Here is a 6,437-nt window from a genome sequence, read left to right as displayed (position 1 = left end):
CCTGTGATCAGTTATTAATTAAAAAAATTAGCTTTGCATTATTGGCAATAAATGTTGTAGTAAATGTAATAGGCACAAATGCAGTACTTATTTACACTAATTTACACAAAAAATCACCACTATGCAATATATTCTGACAACAAAAATATATACATTGATCCGTAAAATAACTTCTCCTCCCATAAGCGAAAAAAAACGTATTACATACTAGTCGCCGCACTTCAGTGCGACGCGAAAAAAATCACGACTGGTATATTACATTACTTGAAATAAGTTGGTAAGTTAAATATTGTCAGTATATTCGGTTATAAATGTTCGCGATGTGAAAGTAAATCGCAAAAATAGGTGACATAACGATATACTCACTATAAATAACGCAAGTAGATTAATCATATATATTATATATATATATATATATATATATATATATATATATATATATATATATATATATATATATATATATATATATATATATATATATATATATATATATATACAATTCACTACGCATGCGCAATTTGCATTCCTGGATTTACCACGTGACGATGATGATCAATCTACTTGCGTTATTTATAGTTAACTGGTAGTCCCCTGTTAGAAATACTCATTAAAATTTTATTGCATTAACAGAGGACAACAAAACCACGCGCAAGAGGTGAGGTCATCAACTTTTTTTAATTTATGTTCGATGCATTGGATTTTTAAATACGGAACATTTTTGATCGATAAATGATATATCACATCTTATTGCGAAAAAGAAGTTCGCAGATGAAAGGATTATATATAAATCGATATATTCCATCGATTAATCATCATGAAATAGATTATTAGTGCATATTTCAACAAAAAATACTTAAAAATATTGCGATAAAGTGTGTTCTATTTCAACATGTAGAGTAAGTACTGCACTTAAAATACTTAAATTTTGATAGAACTCGGTGAAATATAAATACAGATAGACAATGGTTTACTAGGTGGTATGATGTATATGTTTATGGTGTTTTCCGATGGAATTTTCTAATATTTTGAAAAAAAGCTTCCATTCTTTCTTGAAATTCTTTCTTCACAAAATAAAAGGATCACCCATTTATTAATTCCACCATGTACCGTGCCCCAAAAAATAATATTGAGGATATGAAATTAACTAAATGAGGAACTTACAATTCGCGCATGACATGTGTTTTTCTCTGTTATCGAAGTGCCATCCGAGATAGAAGTATCCGCATGACCAGCGTGCTAATAATGCGTCCCTGAATCATCGGCAGATGCGATTTTCTCATTACATACGCATACATTGTTATTAATTGTCATCACCAGAGTCTTATTTGAATATTTACGCAGTTGATAACAAGTATAACAAAAGTTTTGCATCAAACTCATATGTAATCATTTTTTATCCGTAGTTTGTTGTGTCCTTCTTGTAATCGTAGTTTTGATTATAGTATGTGCCATGTAACATAGGCATGGGGTAAAATTAAAGCCACTAACTTTCAATACAATATGTCTATTCTTTTTCAATATATGTAGTCAAAACATTTCATTTAATAAATTCATGTTTACAACCAATCACCAATTTAATGACTGAATTATTGTTTTCGTTATACTAATGATCATTAACCTGTGCATGAAATAAGTTGCAACCAAGTGAACAGGTAATATAAATTGTGGGCAATCAGCCGCGTATGTCACTGAGATAAATACAAAGTTTTGTTCAGGCAATACATTATAATGCCATTACCAGCCTCGCAAATATAATCGATTAAAAAAGTTATCGTATTTTATATGAGTTAATATCTTTATATTTATCAATCATGTATAATAGTCAATAATGCAGAAAATAACCCTTTTTCTATTAAATTAGGAAAAGTAACCAACTCTTCCTGACGTGGATACATTCTACTAGAAAATGCAGTGTCAATCGTTATACAAAAAATTACACGTACGCGTAATGAAAACATTGTTTAAAATGCTAATTAATTACGTATCACCCTCGTTCTCTCCTTAGTGATTTCGCACCTGGACTATTGTAACGTCGTTTTGTATGGGATTTCTGACTGTGATTTAGCAAAATTACAACGAATTCAAAACATGTGCGCTAAATTAGTTTTGAATCGTAGACGAAGAGATAGTTCGAAGCAGGCACTCTACGATTTACATTGGCTGCCGATCAAAGCAAGAATTAACTTTAAGATTCTAACTTACATGTTTAATTGTCATACTGGAAATGCGCCAAAGTATTTGATTGAACTGTTAACACCAAAAGTTCAACAACGTTCCACCAGATCATCAGAGTCCTGCATCGAGTGTTACACCGTGCCATTCAATAAACGCAAAATATTTAGCGACAAAAGTTTTAGCACAGTTGGACCCAAACTGTGGAATAATCTACCATTGAGTCTGAAACAAATCTCCTCGGTTGACTGTTTTAAAAGAAATCTGAAAACGCACTTCTTTAAAGACTATTTCTCATTGTTTTAGCAAGTCTATGAACTTTAAAAATAGTGACATTTGTGACAGTTTACTAGAATATTAACATTTATCTGTATTTTTATTATTATTCTATATCTTAATTGGTTTTAAGATGTGATATGAACATTTTAGCTTTATAAACTTCTTATATTTTAATTTGTTGAATTTTATTATGTATTTATTTTATTTTATTTATTTATTTATTTATTTCCATTTATATATTTTTATTTATATAGATTATGTACAACGCCATTGAATATGTTTAAACGTAGAAATAGGCGTTTTAGCAAATAAACCAGTTTCAGTTTCAGTTTATCAATATTCAAGTACCACTCCAATGACGATAACAAATGATTAACGGACACGGAATGGTATCGCTTACGTTATATCTGCCCGTGATTTGGGGAGGAAATAATTGGCTTAATTAAGCAGTGTGTGTGTCTCCACATTCTTCAGAACATATGTTGCCAATGATATTATTAAGCTGAAACATTTGTCCGATTGATCGCCTTGCATATTAAGAATGTTTTCTTTGCAAGAACTTCAGTGATTTTATTAGAAGCTTTCATTGCTCACGATATTGTATCTTTATTCTGCACCGCGAAAGTACAACACATGACAACAAATCATATATAACTAGCCATAACATTATAATATATGTATAGTTTATCTCATTTTTCGTGTCCTAGTAAGTTAATAAGTAACATAATCAATTTTACCTAACATTCGTGTTACCTATGATATATAAAAAGCGTTATATTGCTTTCTAAAACTATTGCAAAGATTTTCAAAACAATTTTAAATGAATAATGTTTAAATCTCACCGAATCCGTTGAAAATTAGAACGTCCCGTTTTTAGTTGTTCGCCTTCGAACAATTAAGGTTAATACCACGTTTACCAAGCCACTTTTGTTATGTACTGTAAACCTGATAACAGCCGCATCCGCGCACAGAAAGAGTTTGCGGCGCCGAGAAATGAAGCATTTATATATTTTCATATACAAATTGACACATAACGTGAATATCGTGTTAAATGGATGCATATTAAGACAAAAGCGATAAACTATGTTTGAAGTATACGTTTTTCGGAAGAGATTGTTAATGAATGATTAAAATATTCCACTATTTGCTGCGACTTAATCATGTGAATATTTGCGCAGCACAGGTGAAGGAAAAATTAAAAACATCGCTGATCAACAAGTATAGTGGGGTATGGAGAGTCCAATACACTATCACACGTCCGTTGCGTAAACTTGTTGATAGTGTTTGCTAGTACAGCGGGGTTATTCTGGTATATCTGGGAAACGTTCTCTTATTCTTAACAGGTAGCGATTTCTCCTGTATTCTTTATTGCACGGGTGATACCAACGCAATAGTATAAAGTAAAGTGTGTTTCACAGTTTGCTTCACAGTTCTCAGTTTATAAAACGTCGAGCATGAGTTCACCAATAAGTATAGGTATACTATAGACAACGACACAAAATGCTTTATAATCGCTTAACCCGGATATGAACGAAAAACTTAATATAACAAAACATATCTTTAAAAAAGATATTAGGCATTAATGCTTTCTACACAAAAATAAAGTTTGAAAATTTAAGTTTCTAAATAATTTAATTATAAACAAATGTGTAAATATTGTGTGTGTTTTTTCCACGTGTTATTTGCACAGTCGCCGCATAAAATGCGTGGTATAATAGTCAATCACACATTAGTGTAGGTAGATTATAATTCTACTGCGGGAGTTCACATGTTATGTGTCATCGCGTGGCTTAGTATCAGTTTATTTCTTCACCATCGAAATATAGCGTATGTTAATATTTTATTAACACGCAGTTTTCTTTCGACGCTTTCATAGCCGCGTCATGCGAAAATAAGTCTTGGCCTTTCAGCCAGCGTAGTTGACTATGCACATCCTGCGCATTTTTGCAGTCTTGTCAGAGGCGATGTTGTCCGCTATAAAATCACTCAAAGTTATATGGTCTCATAATGTATCTCCTAGCAAGACTGTAAGATTTGCAGGCTGGGTGGGCTATCGCTATGATGAACGCATATGGCTAAGACCCATTTTCGAATGCCGCGGATCTTTAAAAATATCATTGCGTATTGTAAATGGTACATTTTAGCACAATGGTGTTTGATTTAAAATTGAATTCAAAATAGGAAATACAGCAAACTGGCAAATTAGAGTAGCCTCTTCAGACGTTCAGTAACGATTTTCAGACGCTCTGACCGAGTACAGCAAACATTTATGGTTATATAATTAAATGATTTCCCTCTTATCGAGGCATTATACTGTTTCGGTAGTGTTTGTGTTCTTATCTTAAAAGCAAAACTGTGTTTGTTGATAGTCAATGATGTCTTCCCCTGACGATTTAGTAACCTAGTACAGACCCTGAAATTCTGCGAAATAGATTTCAACGCATAATTGTAACTGGACCACAATGTGCGTCTATGTGTCCTTTTAACAAGCAGAGAATAGTCCAGAATTCCTTACACTGAACAGTGTTACATCCTTTACGTTGTGCACAGACGCAGTGATGAGGCCAAAGTTCAAAGAATTTCTTTCCAATCAGCCAATAAAATATTCAAATGTATTAATTCGTTACTGCTGGTGTTATGTAAAGGTCATTTAATGTGAAAATGTGGGTAAAACAGCTACGCCGAAAAAAGAGCATTTGTATTATCTACCGATGGTAAGGTCAGAGACTAGTAGACACCGTGCGAACTGCTAGGGTAACATGTAATGCATCAACAACAAAGTACGGGTCAATAACGCTGTCTTTATGACTACCTAATTCATGAGTAAAAAGTATTGCTCGCATATTTCTTTTTTTATTTATTTCATCAATTATCTTATTTTATTATTTTTTTATTTGTATATTGTGTCAAAAAACAACGTTTTGTAAAGGGAATTTCCATCAGGAAATTATATATTCTTAGTGTGATAGGTATTCTATATTCCAACAACGTTCATTTTATATGATCGTAATTGCAAATTTTATTTTATATGAACTTGTTCACATTATACCATTTTCATCATATTGTATATGCTTTCAGAACGTCTAAAAAGGGACATGTTGTTGTTATTTTGTTTAAGTTATCTCTATAACATATGTAAGATGATAAACAGTGCACACAAATCTCGATCTGTGCTTTAAGACACAATCTTTATAAATTTGAATGGGTTGTATATATGTTGCCGGATGGGCGTTCAGGGTTCGACCAACATGTTGAAGTTTCTGAATATATTATATTTACGATGAAATATCATAAATATACATGTTAACAGCATGAATCATATGCAAGGAATGACATTTCTTATAATGAGTATAAATTTCAATTATATTTAGAATGATGTGTTCCGATGGTAAAATACAAACGGAATTAATACAAAAATACAACTATTATAACAAAATAAGTACAAAAGTACAACAACCGACATACATCAATAGCAAATATGTATAAAATGCATATTTACCTAAATATATTATATTTGCGATGAAATATCATAAATATACACGTTAACAGCATGAATCATATGCAAGGAATGACATTTGAAATAGACATTCATGCACTCGGATGCGGTTGAGTGAATAAACTCATGCGTGACAAGCCAATTAACGTATAAAAGTGTTAGTAAAAAGGGTTCAACTTTTTACTCAGTCTCTTCATACTGGAAACTAATCAAATACTACAAAAGAACGCTATTAATCTTATTTACTGTTAAAATCTACTCTGTCCAATCATTGAACAATGAGAGCAATTTTTCCTTTAAAAATATTTTACTTCCAAGCCTGTTCAATATAATTCAGAATAAATATATTTATTTCATACAACGAAAATTTAAATACGTCTATGACCCATTTCATCTCTCTAAGAAAATGTCGTCATCGACATTATAAAAATTCAAACACCGCTTGTTTAGCGAGGTTTGATTAATCTCGTGATAAAAATATATATCA

Source organism: Dreissena polymorpha, chromosome 11 (assembly GCF_020536995.1).
Source record: "Dreissena polymorpha isolate Duluth1 chromosome 11, UMN_Dpol_1.0, whole genome shotgun sequence".
NCBI lineage: Eukaryota > Metazoa > Mollusca > Bivalvia > Myida > Dreissenidae > Dreissena > Dreissena polymorpha.
The sequence above is the reverse complement of the archived record's forward strand: the minus strand, read 5'-3'. Positions refer to the sequence as shown.